The sequence below is a fragment of the Myotis myotis genome, unplaced genomic scaffold (genome assembly GCF_014108235.1).
Source record: "Myotis myotis isolate mMyoMyo1 unplaced genomic scaffold, mMyoMyo1.p scaffold_m19_p_9, whole genome shotgun sequence".
Taxonomy (NCBI): domain Eukaryota; kingdom Metazoa; phylum Chordata; class Mammalia; order Chiroptera; family Vespertilionidae; genus Myotis; species Myotis myotis.
This window is the reverse complement of record NW_023416401.1, coordinates 28,169,212-28,189,316: the sequence shown is the minus strand read 5'-3', so window position 1 is coordinate 28,189,316 and position 20,105 is coordinate 28,169,212.

Genomic DNA, 20,105 nt, shown 5'->3' with positions numbered 1-20,105 from the left:
CTGTGTCTGACAATCAATTGACATGTTACAACTTTGGGAATGAGTGAATGAGGAAGGGAGAAGCAAATGGACCAGGCCCTTGCACTTTATTATTATCACTGGAGGCCTGATGCACGAATTCATGCACGGGTGGGGTCCCTTGTTGTGGCCTGTGGGGATTGGGCCGAAACCGGCAGTCCAACGCCACCTACCGCTCCTGTCTGCCACTCTGCTCATCTGGAACACAACTGGCCCTCTGGGCGGGTGGTGAGATGCCCTTGCCTGCCTGGGATCCAGGATCCATCCTGCTGACTTTGTGCTGGTTGTAGGGAGCCGCCTGGCGGCTGTTTTTATATCACTTCTTCCTTGTGGAGCATCTAGGGAGGGGAAGTAGCCACGGTGGCCGAGGCTGGCAGCACTGTTGGGATTGTGCAGGCAGCACCGGTCTAGTCAGTGCCTGGCCCATTCTCTGGACATTGGACCTACAGGACTACTGAGGGAGTGAGTGGCTGCCGCTGGGATGGTCTGTCAGCTGAGCAGCACTCCCTCTGTGAGAACCCACTGACCACCAGGGGGCAACTCCTGCATGGAGCATCTGCCCCCTGGTGGTCGTTTGGTTGCTTAGGCTTTTATATATATAGATTTCTCTTTATTGTTATTCCATTCCCCTCCACCCCCGTGTTTTTCTCACTCTAGCCCTGGGGTGCCTGGCTCCACTGACCTGTCCCAGCCTGCAAGTCCAGAGGGTCCTAAGGTTGGGGGAGAGAAAGCCCAGAGGCCCCTCTACAACATGCGCCTGCCTTGCCTTTTAGGGCAGAGGACAGTTCTCACCCCTCTTTTTAGGGACTGGGCAGGACTGGGCCGCCAAGTGAGACTTCACTCATAATGCAAGATAATTATACCAGGGTTGCCATGACGTGGCGATGATTAATTACTGTGCATGGAGCAAGATCAGCAAGGTATCTAGAACTGAGAAAAGGCCACAGCCCAACTGGACTTCCTGCCCATCTCCTAATCAGGCACCAGTCCAAGCCTCACCTTGGAAGAGGAGCTGTGGGGTAGCTGAGGCTCTCTGCCAATCTCCAAAACACACACACACACACACACACACACATGCACACACGCACACACACACACACACACACACACACACACACACACACACCACATGCGCGCCCAGCCTGGCTGAGTGACCTTGGGCAAGTCACTTTCCTACTCTGAGCCTCAGGTCTGCCTCTGCAAACCTCCCTCCAGGGTTGCCATTAGAGTTACTAATAAACATATACTTAAAAAGAATTTTGTAACCCAGGCCTCATAAATTGGCAGTCCAAGCCTCAGGAGCCAATACAATGACTACTTGTTGCCAATATTTTGAAGTGGGAGATTTCACACAGAGAGCCTCATTTCCAGCTTCTCTTGAAAACTGGAAGGTTGGTTACCTCTGGCCTACATTCCTGCCTGTAATGTAATGCTGTGGTTCTGTTTTGCCAAGCAGGTGGGCCATTGCCCCAGGGTCCCCATCCACACACTTCAGCGCCCTGGGTCAGGGATGTGTCCCTCATAGAAATACTGGGTGCTTAGCTGTGTGGCTTTTGGCCCATCTTCATATCCTTTGGTGGAATTTCCAATATCTTTCTCCCTCCAGGCACTATAAACCACTTAATATTTAATTAGTTAACTAATAAATCCAAGCAGGACTTAAAAAAATATATATATATGCTAAGCCATACTGTTTTGGACCCTGGGTATACAATATTGAACAAAACAACAATGGTACCTGCCCTCAGGGAGCAATCAGACATGACTCAGCACACAGATTAATGCATCATCACAAATTGTGATAGGAACTCTGAAGGGGAAAGAATACATATTCACAAATATGGAATCCAAGCTTTTCTGCAGAGACTTACTCTGGGCCAGCCTGTACTGAGAGGTAAGGAACATGGAATGAAGCCAGATATGGTCATTGTGTGCAGGCAGCTCCAAGGGTGCCAGCAATGTGGGCACAAGAAGAGATCCTGTTAATTTCAGCCTGAGGCTTGAAAGCCCAGGGTACTTGTTAGAGGAGAGGCACTTACCTTACTCTGGGAGCATAATATATAAAGAATGCCCACAAATCAATAAGAAAAAATACAATAGGCAAAAATAGGCAAAGGGTATGATCAGGACATTCATGGAAAAGGAAATAGGAATAGCTCTTTTTTTTTTTTTTTTTTTTTTTTTTTTTTAGGAATAGCTCTTAATTAATGAAAACATACTCAATCTCAGATAAATAAAAGTTTAAAACACATTGAGATATTTGGGATGAGTAAAATTAGATTATGATGATGGTTGTAACTCCATAACTTTACTAAAACTCAGTGAAATGTAGCATTTAAATTAACTTTATGGCATGTAAATTATCCCACAATAAAGCTGTTTGAAAATAAACTAGAAACCACTTTGAGATACCATTTTATACTATCAGTATTAGCAAATATCAAAACATTTGATTAAATACTATGTTCCTAAAGGGTTGGGGGAGACAAGTTGGTGGGGTGTCAATTGATGAGCTCTTGGAGTGACACTATCAAATTTACAAAAGCATTTATGCTTTAAGCTGAGAATTCCACTTATAGGACTTTACATGATATTTATGCTCTCACTCTTGTGAATGTTTAAGGAAATTCACTGCAGTTTTGTATATTATGGCAAATGATTGGAAGTAAAAGATGCTTACCTAAAAGAAATTGTTAAAAAGTATCGTTACACAGCCAAACAGTGGGTGTCATGCTGCTGTCACAGAAGAAAGAAGAAAAAGAAAGAAAGAGAGAAATAAGAAAAAGGCGGGTCTTTATGTACAGACATTGAATGATCCCAAGGTAGACTTAGCAGAAAAGTAAGTGTAGAAGGTAAGTGTGGATGCCACTGTTTGATTAACAATAGAGGTAAAGAGAGAAGATATATACATATTTGCTCACATATTTGTAGAATTTCCCTGGATAGAAAACAAGAGAAACTGTTGACAATAGTTGGCACTTACAAAAGGATTTAGGTTTGGGTGGCTGGGGTAGGGATAGGAGAAAGGGTTAACTACGTAAGCTTTGACTACTACTGAAATTACATAGATAGATGATGATAGGTAGATATTGACATAGAGATAATATATATAAACATTTATGCATATATATCCTATATAAAAAAATAAAGATTGAAAACCAAAATGAAAAAAAATTATTAAAAAATAAAGATGGAGAAGAACAGAAGTTTGCCAAGACGAGAAGTCAGGGGATACAATTCCCTGCTGGCTAGAACATAGGGGAAGAAGATCTGCCCTGTTGGCTGGGTAAATTGCTACAAGGACTTTGCAGAGTAGCTCAGCTGTATCTAGCACAGTTGGAAATACTGATGGCAATTCCTCTTCTAGGTGTATGAGAAATCCTCGCATGAATAAAAGAGATGTAGGTACTATCGGTGTTGTTATTTTATTTTATTTTATTTTCCGTCACCATTTATCCCCCCATACCCTCTTCTACCTCCATGCACCCCTACCCCTGCAATCACTCGTGGGGCACTATTTGTAAAATAAAGAAACTTTGGAGTCAAGCTAGTAGCCCATCTCAAGGGCGCTGCATACACAAATAGTGGGGCATTCTTCGCATGGAATGCCATGCAGCAACTGCATTGTATGGATAGTCGTAAGGCAAATGAGGTTTTAGTCAAAGAAAGAACTGGCAGAATTTTTAAATTTTTTTTATTGATTTCAGAAAGGAGGGGGGAGAGAGAGAGAATGATGATAATCATTGATCGACTGCCTCCTGCACGCCCCACACAGAGGATCAAACCCACAACCTGGGCATGTGCCCTGACTGGGAATCAAACCGGGACCTCCTGGCTCATAGGTCGACGCTCAACCACTGAGCCACACCAGCCGTGCTGGCAGAATTTCTAACCCAAAATAGTACTGTACATGGTTTATGGAAATGAAGTATATGAAGTAAAAGTGTAAAAACATAAATCTTCTGGAAGATTTAAAACTAAGATCTGGAAAACAGCAAGCCATGCCATGTTCTTGGATGGAAAAATTTAATACTATAAAAATGTCAATTCTCATATATTTTTGTATACACTTAATGTAATTCAAATTAGAATACCAACAGGGTGGTTTTTTAAAACCTGGATTAAATGACCTGAAAGATCATGTGGCAGAATAAATGCCTAAGAATAACTAAGAAAAATTGAAAATAGAATAACATGAGATTTTCACCTTACTGGAATTAAGAACATAAAGCCACTACAAGCAAATCAATATGGCATTGGCAGAGGAATAAACAATTTAAAATAATAGAGAATCTAAAAATAAATTCCAGTTTATATGAGAATGTAACATATGACAAAGGTAGTATTTCCATTCAATGGGAAGGGGGTAGATTGTAAAATAAATGGTGTGGACACAAGTGGATACCCATCTGGAAGAAAAATAAAATTCAACCCCTCTTATGTGTCTAAATAAATTCCAGATGAATTGCAATTTAAATGTGAAAAAATAAATAACTACCAATCTTGCAAATCTCTCTGAGGACATGTGCAGTCTAGACAAAGGCAACAGTATGTTTGAAGGGCAGTGGGTGAAAGGGCTAAGCATGTTCCGGAAAAGGCAGAAGCGCCATGTGACTGGAATGAAGGGAGAGGCCAGGTGTGCAGGGAGGATACCCAGCAGTCTCTGACACACATATATATGCCCAGAGTTCTTGCAGAGACGCATTAATTTAGCTGACACACAGTAGGTGCTCAGTAAATGTTGGCTCCTTTCTTTGCTCCTCTGGTCTGCACATCTTGCTTCTCTCCTCAATGGCCTTTCTCTACCCCCAGGCTCCAAGGATGAGCTGCACTCCCTAGAGAAAGACGCTGTGTGGTTTTGTTGTTGTTGTTGTTTTGTAGCATTTACTACAGCTATTTGTTTGTTTGTTCACTGTCCATCGCTCTCCGTTCTAATATAAACAACATAAAAAGAAGGACCATATCTTTAGGGTCCGCCCAGGAAAATAGAAACCACTTGGGAAGATTAAAACTTAATTTAAAACTTTAAATGCAAGGACATGATTGTGTAAGCAATGGAATCGCTAAGACCAGGGGACAGTGAGCTCTGACCGGTTTGGCTCAGTGGATAGAGTGTCGGCTGTGGACTCAATGGTCTCAGGTTCAATTCCAGTCAAGGGCATGTACCTTGGTTGAGGGCACATACCCAGTAGGGAGTGTGCAGGAGGCAGCTGACCAATGTTTCTCTCATCGATGTTTCTAACTCTCTATCCCTCTCCCTTCTTCTCTATAAAATATCAATAGAATATATTTGGGGGGAAAAAGAACAGGGGACAGTGAGGCAAGCCAGAAAGAAGTAGCAGGAAGTTGACACCTCCCCCAGGGCTGGAAAGAAAGAAAGGGGATGGTATTTTCCAAGTCCAGGGCCTGGGGTGACCCAGAAGATGTTCAACAGGCCTGTACTGTGAGAAACGGAGCCACGGAAAAGACATAGCCACAACCAGAGTGGCCACCTAAGACAGGGCTGGGGGAGAAATGCTCTGCCTTCTCCTTTTCTCCTACTCCTCTGTATACCTTTTCTCCTACTCCTCTGTATACCTTTTCTCCTACTCCTCCATTGGTTGAATCCAGCAGGGAGCCACTCCCCCATCCCCCACCACATAACACAGAACAGAGCAGGGGAGAACAAGGGGTAGCTCTGAAGAAAAACTAGCTGGAGGTGGCACCGGGACCTTGTTTGTCTTGTCTATCTGTATATCAGAGCTTCAAAGACATCGCCTGGCACATAGTAGGACCTCATTAAACAGTGAAAGAATAGATTGGGGTTCTCAACTCATCACATGCAGAAAGCTACTTAGAGTACACAAAACAACTTTAGTCCCAGGAGGGCATCCTGGTTGCCAGGTCCACAGAGGCAGGTACATCCCAGGTGGGCAGTATGGCCACTAAGTTCTGCTTGGCCAGCATCTGGGAGGATCCCTCCAATTCCATGATTCAGCTTAACTTGCTTCAACTCCTATCCAGTGGGGGCTGTCCCCTTCTCAGGCTCCATTAGCATCCAGCATCCTCCACGATGAGTGTCTTTCCTGCCAGAGTAGGGAGAGCACATCCTCATCTGAGAGCAGAGACAAAGAAACAAAGAGAAGAAGAGACAGAGAAACAGAAACAGAAAGAAAGACAGAGACACAGAGAGAGGGAAGTAGCCCTGTGGACAGCTGCTTCTGCCCGCATGGCCCTGCATACACTGACAGTGGGCACAGGATGGTCCCAGCCTCCAGGAGAACATGCTCAGGCAAGACCTGTGGGAAGCACTTGGATGCTCCTAGACGGGCTTCCAGCCCTGTCAAAGGAGCCACACCACGTTCTGTGGTCCAGCACGTGAATGGGCAGCTTCATCCGCATCCTGTGGAAGACTTTGAAGGACTGACTGAGAGGTCCAAACGTTGGTGGGAAGGCGGAGCAAGAGGCGTTCAATGAACCGCTGGTGGGAGCGAATCTGCATCGGTGCACCTTGGAGCGGATTTTGGCGATTCTAATAAAGAGATGCATACGTGTCAACTCGGCAGCTCCACTCACAGGTGCAGTTCTCGGCAGCACCAATTGAAATGTCCACAACCACAGGAACAACACTCCTGGAAACAGCCCAAAAGTCCGTTCACAGGGAGAGGACAAAACAGCAACAACGCCATTCATCAGTGTGGCGGAATCTCACCAGCAACACTGAGAGAGAGAAAGCAAGTCACAGAACACAGGTAGATTCCACTTAAACAGTGTCTAAAAACAGATACAATGCTTTTATACATTCTGTGTTTTTGCATACCCATGTGTGCACAAGGCTGTGAATACAAAACTGGGGCACACAGCACTTGGTGGGTGACCTAAGGCATCTTCAAGAGTGGTGTGGATGCAAAAGGTTTTTGCCGCATAGGCAGGCGTTAGGACGAGCCTGGGTCCTGAGCCAGCCTGAAACGCCACCCTCGCCAGCTGCTGCGAGGAAATCGTAGTGCCCGGCCTGACAATGAATTCACGCTCAATAAATGGTAGCTGTTACTATCATTTACGTCATTAGTGTATCACCCTCATTTTATAGGTGGATGGAGACCCAGGGAGGGAGGCCAGTTGTCCTGGGACACGCAGTCTGTGGGTAACAAAGCTGGGACTTGATCAGGGCCTCCTGGTCAATTCCACCCCTCCCAGTTGCAACTTAATGTTCAGTGCTTTTCAAGTCTGCTTAGGACTCCTGGGGGAAATTTTCATTTTGGACAAGAGAGAAACATGAGAAGGATTGTCTCTTTCCCTCTGGTTGGGCTAAACTGTGTCCACTATGTTGAAGTCCTAAGAATGTGACTGTATTTGGAGAGAGGTCTTTTAAAGAGGCAACCAAGGTGAAATGAGTTCAAATGAGTGGACCCTAATCCAATAGGATTAGTGTCCTTATAGGAACAGGATTTAGGACACAGACATACACAGAGAGACAACCAAGTGAACACACAGGGTGAAGACGGTGGTCTGCAAGCAAAGGAGAGAGGCCTCAGTGAAACTAACCCTGCCAACACCTTGTTCTCAGACTTCCAGCCTTCAGGACAGTGAGGGGATAAATGTCTGTTGTTTGAGTGCCCGGGTCCATGGTACTTGTGATGGCAGCCCTAGGAAATGAATATGCGTTCTTTGAACAAACTAGTGCTAGACCATAGTTATGTGGGTACATGGCAGCTCACTGGGGAGCACGCAGTGGGATGCAGGGAATAAACTAGCACTCCACGGATGCTGAGCAGAAAGAGGAAAGAACCTGTGTCCCTGAGCTGTCACACTATTACTAAGTCAGTGCACCAGCCGCTATGAATGTTGATTACTAAAGACTCACATCTGCCCCTTCCATGCTGCCTTCAGAATTAGCCTCTTCTGATTACAGCCCTCTCTGCGAGGCAGTCTGAGAGACAAAAGGCCTCCAGCCCTTGCCTCGAGCGAGAACTAACTCAGTGATGCCATTTATTCCTCCAGAGCTCCCGGTAGATCAGGCTGAGAGCACATTCTGGCTAAGCTCCTTCCCACTTCCTGGCTCTGCTCCCCTTCCCCTCCAGGGTTCTCCAGAGAGCACTCTATAAACCAGCCGACACACACTCAAACCTTTGTCTCAGGCTCTGCTTCAGGAAACCTGATCTGAGACAGAGGTGAAGGGTCTGTGGTACCATGTGACAATTGGAGGCAGAGTTCATGAGGCTGCTGGACGCATAGAAGCCAGGAAAGAGGCCAGGGCTAGAAAGAGCTATTAGGAAACAATCTGCATCCTCACACTTCATGCTTCCTGTGACATGGTGAGAGAGAGGCCATATCTAAATGCTAATGTGTTTATGAAATCATTGAACTGGTATTTCTCTGCCTTTAACAGTGACAAAGCCAAGGACCCAAGGAGACCTCTAAAAGGGCAGAGAAGAGAAACACCCGGATGGTCTTTGCCAGGATGATGCCTCTCAGAAGCAGACCAGTCTTAAAAAAAAGGCAATTTTTTTAAAGCTTCTCCAATTTTACCAAGTGTATCAATTTATTTATTGGATCTAAGGAACATTTTATGGGGTGTAGTCTTCTTGTCACTGTATTTTACAAGTGATAATGGAAATGTGGCCTTTGGTGAAATGATCTTTAGGCAAATTGGCCTTAATGGATGGATTTGGGGTGAATTGATCCAGAGCTGTTCTGCTCATTGGCTTCACGAGGGCTGAAGGCCAATGCTGCGCCCCTAAAAGATAGGTCCTTCTCTCAGCCTGTGAGAGCCCATCTCTGCAGATGGTTGGGACCTTCAACTTCAAATCCTGGAATCTAATTCGTAGATTCTATTGAGCATTTCTCCCCTGATAGGGACCCTGATTGGGAGTGGAGAGGTTTTTAATTCAGAATCTAGCTGAAAGGGACTATAGGACCCATAAGAACAAACCTTTAGAGCAGGGGTCCTCAAACTACAGCCCGCAGGCCACATGTAACTACAAATATTGTATTTGTTCCCGTTTTGGTTTTTTACTTCAAAATAAGATATGTGCAGTGTGCATAGGAATTTGTTCATAGTTTTTTTTTTAAACTATAGTCCGGCCCTCCAATGGTCTGAGGGACAGTGAACTGGCCCTCTGTTTAAAAAGTTTGAGGACCCCTGATTTAGAGAGTTGGGAAGTCCTTCATTGACACCTCTATCGGGTGGTCTTCTAGCCTCTCTTGATAACAGGTTCCCTCCTTCAGAGTTCTGACTATGAGAAAGGTCTTCACATAATGTTGAACCCTGCTTCCCTGCAAGTCTCCCTATAGCTTCTGATTCTGACTTCTGAGACTATAGGTCCCATATTTTCCTTCTGCCCCAAGACAGCCCTATACACTCTTGGGAACAGGAACTTGACAAAAAGCTGAATCTTAAATCAGCAATAGGGAAAGCTAAGAACTCACTCCACTGACACCAGAGACTCCTCAAGGCATCAAAAATGGCAGCACTGGCTATATCTAGAATTGTAAATAAGTGGATGAAAAACATAAGGAAAATTATTTCCTACCTAAAAGTCTATACCCAGCCAAACTATCAATCAGGTATAAAAATAAATACAGACATTCTCAGACATGCAAGTTCTCAAAAACGTTGTCTTCCACATACCCCGTTTCATAAATCTCTGGAGGTTGTGTGTTGCCAAAATGAAAGAAAGGCCTGGCATAGAGAAAATAGAAGATCCAACAATAAAGGAATGAAGAAGTCAACAGCCGATTAGATGAAGCAGAGAACCATACCAATAATTTGGAAGGTAAGGTAACAGAAAACACCCAATCAGAGGATCAAAAATAATTCGAGAAAATGAAAATACCTTAAGGGACCTCTGAGACAAATGAAGCATAACAACATTCACATCATGGGGGTAGCAGAAGGAAAAAATAGAGAGCAAAAGATTGATAGTTTATTTGAAGAAATAACAAGTAAATGAAACTGAAGGAGAAATAAAGACCTTCCCAGACCAAAAAAACAAACAAACAAAAACCACTTAAAGGAGTTTATTACCACCAAACCAGTATTACAAGAAATGTTGAGACATTTTCCAGAGGAAGAAAGGAAGGCAGGTCCAAAATTGTGGTGGAAACGATAGAAGCTATACTCACCTCCTCCCAGAACCAAACTGAAATTACAACTAAATTATAAAGCAATCATCCTGAATAACCAACTGAAGACTAGCTGAAGAGAAGTCTTATAACTAAGGATTTACAGAAGAAGCCACATTGAGACTGGTAGGAAGGGCACAGATGTGAAAGGGGCTGGCCCCACTTTCATGAGTGGCGGCTGAGGGTTCCAGAGGGATATCTCTAAGCAGGGTTGGGGTTCCCTTTGCAAAGTGTGGGGTCTAAATATCAAGCCAGGCCTCACAGCCCAGAGCACCAGAGCCGGGAAGAGGTGCCCAGATAACATCTGGCTGTGAAAAGCAGCAAGGTTTCTATTCCCCAGAGAAAGACCGAAGTCTGCTTGAGACACATGCACCCTCTTAAAGGACCAATGCACAAAATTTCATTAGCCCTGGGCTCTGGTGGAGGGAGGGCTGAGTGGACTGGAGTCACATGAGAAAAATCTGGAGTTATGTCTCCGAGTACAGAGCTGAGGGACAGCCACCAGGACTCCTGTGCTGAGACATTCCCCCATACCACAGATGCCATCTTTCTCGGGTGAAGCACTCCCCTCTGTGTGACATCAGCCTGGGGAAAAGCAATAGCTCCACCCTCTAAGCTCCACCTTGTCATTACCCCTGCAGAGCTTACACGCTGCTAAAAAGCACAACCAGAAACTCTTTCAGTGCCTGAGCCTAACAGGTAGCTGGCAAACAGGTGTAGATCTCGGGGTGCTTTGGAACTTTTACTGAACTGCCACCAGGACAGATGCTAATAAAAGCTTGCCTTGATATGTAGCTTGCCCTTCCCACATGCATTCAGGCCCAGCAGAGGCAACCACAAACTGCAGATTGCTTGTGGCTCCAAACAGTTTGCCAGGGGCTAGTCACAGGCAGCATTTTACAATTGGTCTGCACCCAAAAGGCCCAAAACCAACACACTCAGTGGCCAGCTTCAGACAACATCAGAGCAGGATCCAATAAGTTTCACAGGCAGCATGTCCAAAAGGAGATTGCGGCATGCCAGACCCTGCTGCAGCAAATGCTAATGTGTGTGGTCAGCACAGCAGTTGCATGCCTTAATTCAGGTTGAGCCTCATAGTCAGCAAGCCTGAGGATTTATCCCACACACGAATGGGTCAATAGCAATCAAGACTCAATTAAAACAGGAACACCAACATAACCCACACAAGGGACATTACTGGAGCACCCAGTTCAGGTGATCAAGGAGACTTTACCACTGGACCCCCTGGGACACATACTACATAAAGCCACGCACTAAGACTGGGAGTCATACCAGATCTATCTAATACATAGAAACAAACACAAAGGCAGCCAAAATAGGGAGACAATGAAACTGGCCCTAAATGAAAGAACAGGAGAAATGTGATCCTCTTTGGCTTCATCTTGTTTGGGAACCAATTTTAAGAAATAATGACTGAAAGCTTCCCTAACCTGCTGAAGAAAAAGATATACAAGTCCAGGAAGCACAGAGGGTCCCAAACTAAAAAGCTTCTGCACAGCAAAAGAAACCAGCATCAAAACTCACTGTATGGCCCTAGCCAGTTTGGCTCAGTGGATAGACTGTCGGCCTGCAAACTGAAGGGCCCCAGGTTCAATTCTGGTCAAGGACACATGCCCAAGTTGTTGGCTCGATTCCCCCGTAGGAGATGTGCATGAGGCAGCTGATCAATGATTCATTCTCATCATTGATGTTTCTATCTCTCTCTTCCTCTCCCTTCCTCTCTGAAATCAATAAAAATGTATTTTAAATTAAAAAAAAAAACCTCACTATAAGGGAGAACATATTCACCAATGATATATCTAATAAGGGGTTAATTTCCAAAATATACAAAGAACTTACACAATTTGACAAAAGGAAGAGAAACAATCCAATTGAAAAATGGTGCCGAAACCTGTTTGGCTCAGTGGATAGAGCGTCAGCCTGCGGACTGAAGGGTCCCGGGTTCGATTCTGGTCAAGGGCATGTGCCTGGGTTGCGGGCACATCCCAGTGGGAGATGTGCAGGAGGCAGCTGATCGATGTTTCTCTCTCATCGATGTTTCTGACTCTCTGTCTCTCTCCCTTCCTCTCTGTAAAAAATCAATAAAATATATTTTAAAAAAAAGAAAAAGAAAAAAGAAAAATGGGCAAAGGACCTGAATAGACACTTCTCCAAAGAGGACATATAAATGGCCAAGAGACATATGAAAAAATGCTCAACATCACTAATCATCAGAGAGTAGCAAATTAAAATGACAATGAGTTACCTCCTCAAACCAGCCAGAATGGCTACCATAAAAAAATTGATAAACAAGTGCTAGCAAGGATGTGGAGAAAAAGGAACCCTAGTGCACTACTGGTAGGAATGCAGACTGGTGCAGCCACTATGGAAAACAGTGTGGAGCTTCCTCAAAAAATTATAAGTGGAACTTCCATTTGACCCAGTGATCCCACTTCTAGGAATATATCCTAAGAAACCCAAGACACTCGTCAAAAAGAATATATGCACCCCTATCTTCATAGCAGTGCAATTGACAATAGCTAAGATCTGGAAACAGCCTAAGTGCCCATCAGCAGATGAGTGGATAAAAAAAAAAATTGTGGTACATTTACACAATGGGATAAAAAAGGAAGAACTCTTACCATTTGCAACAGCATGGATGGACCTGGAGAGTATTATGCTAAGCGAAATAAGCCAGAGAAAGATAAGTATCACATGATCTCACTCATGTGTGGAATCTAATGAAGCAAATAAACTGATGATCAAAAATAGGCCCAGTGTCATAGAAACATGAACAGACTATTGAACCAACACTACTTATTGAAGAGACTGTCTTTAATCCATTGCATGCTCTTGCCTCATTTGTCAAATATTAATTGAGCATAGTGGTTTGGGTCGATTTCTGGGTTCTCTATTCTATTCCATTGATCTATATGTCTGTACTTTTGCCAGTACCGGGCAGTTTTGAGAACAGTGGCTTTGTAGTAAAACTTGATATCTGGTATTGTGATCCCTCCAACTTTGTTCCTCTTTCTCAAAATTGCTGCAGTTATTTGGGGTCTTTTTAGATTCCATATACATGTTTGGAATATTTGTTCTAGATCTGTGAAATATGCTGTTGGTATTTTAATAGGGATTGCATTGAATCTATAAAGTGCTTTGGGTAGTACAGACACTTTAATGATGTTAATTCTTTCAGTCCATGAACATGGTATAGTCTTCTACTTGTTTTCATTTTCCTCTGTCTCTTTTTTCAACATCACAGTTTCCCCAGTACACGTCTTTTACCTCCTTCATTAAGTTTATTCCTAAGTATCTTAATTTTTTGTTGCAATGGTAAATGGGATTGTTTTTTAGTTTCTCTTTCTGAGAGTTCATTTTTTTTTAAATTTTGTTTTATTGCTTAAAGTTTTACAAAGAGTATTACATATGTCTCCTGTTTTTTTCCCCTTGATCTTCCCCTGGCCTCCCCTACCCCCCAGTGTCTTGTGACCATTGGTTATGCTTATATGCATGCATACAAATCCTTCGGTTGATCTCTTACCCCCCCTCAACCTGCCCCAGCCTTCCCCCTTTATTTTGACAGTCTGTTCAATGCTGCTCTGCCTCTGTATCTATTTTTGTTCATCAGTTTATAATGATCTTTATTATCCATAAATGAGTGAGATCATGTAGTATTTTTCTTTCATTGATTGGCTTATTTCACTTAGCATAATGTTCTCCAGTTCCATCCATGCTGTTGCAAATGGTTTTCTTCTTCTTCCTAAAGAATACCTTTCAGCATTTCATATAATACTGGTTTGGCGGTGATGAACTTTAGCTTTTTCTTATCTGTGAAGCTCTTTATCTGACCTTCAATTCTAAATGATAACTTTGCTAGGTAAAGTAATCTTGGTTGTAGGTTCTTGCTATTCATCACTTTGAATATTTCTTGCCACTCCTTTCTGGCCTGCATAGTTTCTGTTGAGAAATCAGCTGACAGTTGTATGGGTACTCCCTTGTAGGTAACTGACTGTTTTTCTCTTGCTGCTTTTAAGATTCTCTCTTTGTCTTTTGCCCTTGATATTTTAATTATGATGTGTCTTGGTGTGGTCCTCTTTGGATTCCTTTTGTTTGGGGTTGGTTCTCTGCGCTTCCTGGACTTGTAAGTCTATTTCTTTCACCAGGTAGGGGAAGTTTTCTGTCATTATTTCTTCAAATAAGTTTTCAATATCTTGCTCTCTCTCTTCTTCTGGCACCCCCATAATTCGGATATTGGTACGCTTGAAGTTGTCCCAGAGGCTCCTTACACTATCTTCATATTTTTGGGTTCTTTTTTCTTTTTGCTTTTCTGGTTGAGTGTTTTTTGCTTCTTCGTATTTCAAATCTTTAACTCGATTCTTGCGATCCTCTAGTCTGCTGTTGGATCTCTGTATGATATTCTTTATTTCAGTCAGTGTATGCTTAATTTCTAGTTGGTCCTTGTTCATTTCCTCGAGGGTCTCACTAGATTTATCCTGGGTCTCATGAAATTTATCAGCGGTTTCTAGAAAATTCTTGAAAAACCTTATAACCATGGTTTTGAACTCTATATCCAGTAGTTTGCTTTCCTCCATTTCTGTCATCTGTGATGTGTTTCTTTGTCTCTGCATTTTGGCTGCTTCCCTGTGTTGATAGAGTGGCTTTCTGTGCTAGTTGTCCTATAGGGCCCAGTGGCTCAGCCTCCGCAATTACCTGAGGTGGACACTCTTGGTGCAACCCTTTGTAGGCTTTGTGCATAGTCTTGTTGTAGTTAAGCCTTGATTGTTGTAGGTATCACTGGAAGGAATTGACCTCCAGGCCAATTGGCTGTGAGAATCAGCTGTGTCTACGGTGGGAGAACTTTTGTGCTGGAGACACCCTTCTGGGGAAAGACTTGCTTCAGTGGGGCTTTGGTGCTCACTGAGTCTGCCCCCTGTGTGTGTCCCTTATGGATCTGAGGAGTTGTAATCTGGATGGTCCCACTCTGAGCACTGGGTACACTGGCTCTTGGATCTCTAAGGAGGTGCTAATTTAGCCTCTGCCTGAGGCTACCCAGCAGGAGCTACAGAGAGATCTGCAGATTCCTCTTTTTTGTTTGGGATTTGGAGGTGCCCAGATGAGGCCCAGCTGTGAAGCAATGCAAGCTGCTGTGGGGCTTTGGGCCTTCTTTTGGATGTTCTGGGTCTCTCTGACCCAGCTGCAGTTTGTTAGGTAATTTTAGACTGCAAAGGGCCAGGCCATTCATATGCAAAAGCCTCTGTGCACAGCTTGGGTGGGGCGGGGTCTCAGGGAATCAACAGGGCGGAGCAAACAGCTATGTTTGATCCTCAGTCCTGCCCTAAGAAGTCCCGGGTCTCAGTGTCCCACGGTCATCGCTGCAAGCACCTCTGAGAGAAAGCCGCCCTCGAATTCCGCCCAATGCCAGACAGTCCAGTTTCTCCCTGTATGAGTCTGGGTCCCCAGAGACTTGCCAGGAACTGGAGTTCAGAGCAGTCGGGAGCTTGTGCCTCCCTCCCAATTGAAAAAGACAACCTCGTCCCCAGCTGCCAGCCCTTTCCACATGCGCCTCCATACCTCTGCACTTTACTTCCGCACCTCCTCTGAGTCTCAGTGTGCTTTTCTCTTTCCTTCTAGTTGTAGAATTTGTACTCAGCCAGCCTTCCTGTGGTTCTGGATGATGTCCGTTTTGTCTTTTAGTTGTATTTTTGAAGTGGTTGTGCAAGGCAGCAATTTCCGGTGTTTACCTATGCTGCCATCTTGGTTTCTCTGAGAGTTCATTATTGGTGTATAAAATTTTCATTGATTTCTGGGTGTTAATTTTGTATTCTGCTGCATTGCTAAATTCACTTATTAAATCTAGTAGTGTTTTGGTGGAATCTTTAGGGTTTTCTATATACAATATCATGTCATGTATGAATAATGGCAGTTTTACTTCCTCCTTTCCAATTTGGATGCTTTTTATTTTTTCTTCTTTTCTAATCACTGTGGCTAGAACTTCCAGTGCTATGTTGAACAAGGGTGGTGAAAGGGGATAACCCTGTCTTGTTCCTGTTCTTAGGGCACATGGTTTTAGTTTTTTCCCATTGAGTATGATGTTGGCTGTAGGTTTGTCATATATGGCCTTTATTATCTTGAGGTGTGATCTCTGTATTCCCACTTTGCTGAGAGTTTTTATCAAAAACTAGAGGCCCGGTGCATGGATTTGTGCACCGGTGGGGTCCCTCAGCCTGGCCTGCACCCTGTTGGAATCCAGGACACCTTGGGGGATGTCAGAGAGCCAGTTTTGGCCCGATCCCCGCAAGCCCAATCCAGACAGGAGAGAACCTGATCCTGCGTGTTGAGCATCTGTCCCCTGGTGGTCAATGCACATCATAGTGACTGGTTGACTGGTGGTTTGGTTGTTTGGTCACTTAGGTTTTATATATATAGATGTGTGTTGGATTTTGCTGAATGCTTTTTCTGCATCTATTATCATCATCATGTGATTTTTGTCTTTTGGTTTGTTCATGTGATGTATCACATTTATTGATTTGCGAAAATTGTACCAGCTTTGCATCCCTGGAATAAATCCCACCTGGTCATGTTGTATAACCTTTAGAATATACTTTGATTTGCAAATATTTTGTTGAGGATTTTAGCATCTATGTTCATCATGGATACTGTCTGTTATTCTCTTTTTTTGTACTGTCTTTATCTAGTTTTGGAATTAGAATAATGCTGGCCTCTTGGATTTTTTAAAAAAATATTTTTTATTGATTCCAGAGAGGGAGGGAGAGGGAGAGATAGAAACATCAATGATGAGAGAGAGTCATTGATCAACTGCATCTTGCACACCTGAACCTGGGGATTAACCCTGAAACCCGGGCATGTGCCCTGACCGGGAATTTAACTGTGACCTCCTCATTCATAGGTTGATGCTCAATCACTGAGCCACACCAGCTGGGCCTCTTGGATTTTTTGAAATGGTTTGAAGATAAGTGTTAGTTCTTTGAATGTTTGGTAAAACTCCCCTGTGAAGCCATCCAGACCAGAGCTTTAGTTTTCTGGGAATTTATTATTATTATTATTATTATTATTATTATTATTATCATTACTAGAGGCCTGGTGCACGAAATTCATGCACGGGGGGGGGAAGGGGTCTCCTCAGCCCAACCTGCACCCTCTTCAATCCGGGAACCCTCAGAGGATGTCCTACTGATGGCTTAATCCTGCTCCTGTGGTTCTCTACTCTCTGTGGGGCCTGCCTGCTCCACAACACGGCAATGGGCCAGCAGGCCCTGCTGGGTGCTGCCTGTGGGTCATGCTTGCCTGTTGGGCTCACGTTGCCAGGGCGACACCGCCAGCATCCCACCCTGGCTGCTATGGGCACCACCATCTTTGTTGTGGAGTGATGGTTAATTTGCATATTACTCTTTTATTAGATAGGATTACTGCTTCAATTTCATTAGTTGTTATCAATTTATTCAGGTTTTTTTATTCTTCCTGTTCAGTTTTGGAATATTATATTTTTCTAGAAATTTGTCCATTTCATCCATGGTGTCCAGTTTATTGGCATACAGTTGTTTGTAGTATTTTCTTACAATTCTTTGTATTTCTGTGTTTTCAGTTGTTACTTCACCTCTTTCATTTCTGATTTTATTTATTTGGGTCCTCTCTGTTTCTTTTCTTTCCCTTTTTTTAAAGTACAATTTCCATTTATTTTTCCCCCAGAGAACTTTTCTTCACTCCTTAAGGACTTAACTCCTTACATGGGCTTTGGTGAAGGTCGTGGGGCAGCTAGATAAAACAGAAAGTGCCTGCTTCATGTCTACAGAGTAAACGCACCCCAGACATTTTTTTAACTGTCAGATTTTTAGAAAGTGACAATTAGTGTGATAATGTGCTACTGAAAACATCCAACAGCACTATCAATAAGTATAGAAAATTCACAACAGTAAAACTTTACTGGAAAGGTCACTTTAGAAAAGTTTACATTCACTTGGAAGATTGCCTTAAAGTTTATCCCTTACCTATGACCAAGTATCTGGGGTACTTTTGGAAGTTTTCAGTACATCCACTAGCTAGAGAACCGCTTATGAATTGCCCCACACATTCCTGAGAAACATGGCTGTGTCGAGGCTGACAGTGTCATTCACACACATAAGCTGACATACATTTATATTTTGACAGAGTAAATTGTACAGTCAAATGTTCATTGACTTCATGTTATTTGAAAGCATTCTTATTAAAATATATCTTTAGTTAATCCTACTTTGCTATGCTATCTAGTAAAGTCAATTCACTGTAGCTAATAATGTTACAGACTTATGTATACCCATGTGCACCCAGGACAGAGCTGTTTTGTGCCCATAAACAGCAAAATATTGTCCTTGCTGATTTAAGAATTAAAGAGATAAACTGAAAAAAAAAGTGTGGGGGTGGCGGTGTTCAGTCTTTCCGGGCTTCACAGAATGATTCCTGACTACCTTGCTGTGAATGGCACAGCTCACACAGTAATGCAGCTTCACATACAGCTTGGAAAGCACATAGGCGTCAAAGACACTCACTTCGGAGATGTCCCCAACGGCTGCGGCCTCCACTATGTTTCGAATGACAAACTTCTTAATGGCCTTGTGCTTGGGCACTCACTGGGCTCAGTTGATGCAACAAATAGGCTGCATATGGCCTCGGCCTTTTTTGACACAACGTTTTTCCTTCTTTTCTTGGTCATCTTGAAAACGAGGACCTGAGAAAGGACCTCTCTCTTTGTTTCTTAGTGAGTCTGGCTAAAGGATCATCAATCTTGTTTGTCTTTTTGAAGAACCAGCTCTTGGTTTCATTGATCTTTTCTATTGTTTTTATTTGTTTGTTTGTTTGTTTGGGGTGTTTTGTTTTGTTTTTAGTCTCTATGTTATTTATTTCCACTCTGATCTTTATTATTTCCTTACTTCTACTTCCTCTGGGGTTTTCTTACTGTCTGTTCTCTTTATAATTCTTTTAGTTATATGGTTAGATTGTTTATTTGAGCCTTTTCTTGTTTCTGAAGGTAGACCTATAGTGCTATGAACTTCCCTCTCAGAACTGCTTTGGCTGTGTTCCATAGATTTTAGGTTGTTTTGTGTTCATTTTTATGTTTCCAGGAGGATTTTTATTTCTGCCTTGATATCATTGGTAACCCATTCATTGTTTAATAATATGCTATTTAGCCTCCGTGTGTTTAAATGTTTCTGAGTGTTTTTATTGTAGTGGATTTCTAGTTTCATGCCATTGTGATCCAAGAAGATGCTTGATATGATTTCAATCTTCTTGAACTCATAGAGACTTAGTTTGTGTCCTAATATGTGGTTTTTCTTTGAGAATGACACCCTTGCACTTGACAAGAATGTATATTTTGTAGCTGTAGAGTAAAATGTACTGTAAATGTCAATTAATTGCATCTGATCTAGTGTATTGTTTAGAATTGCTGTCTCCTTGGTGATTTTTTTTGTCTAGAAGATCTATCCAGTGATGTCAGTGGGGTGTTACATTCCCCTACTATGATTGTATTGCTATTGATCTCCCCCTTAAAGTCCTCTGGAAGTTGTTGTTTTCTTTTTAATATTTGGGTGCTCCTGTATTGGGTGCATAGATGTTTACCAGTTTTATACTGTCTATCTGTATTGATTCCTTTAGTATTATGTAGTGACCTTCATTGTCTCTTGTTCTGGCGTTTGTTTGGAAGTCTGTTTTGTCAGATATGAGTATTGTTACCTCAGCTTTTTTTTTTTTTTTTTCATTTGCATGGAAAAATTTTCTTTATCCCTTCACTTTCATCCTGTGTGAGTCTTTTATTCTGAGGTGGGTCTCATGTAGACAACATATATTTGGGTTTTGTTTTCTTATCCATTCAGCTACCCTATGTCTTTTGATTGGAGCACTTAAGACATTTACATTTAAGGTTATTATTGATACATATTTATTGCCATTTTTCTTTATGCCTATGTTCCTCTCTTTCTCTCTATTTT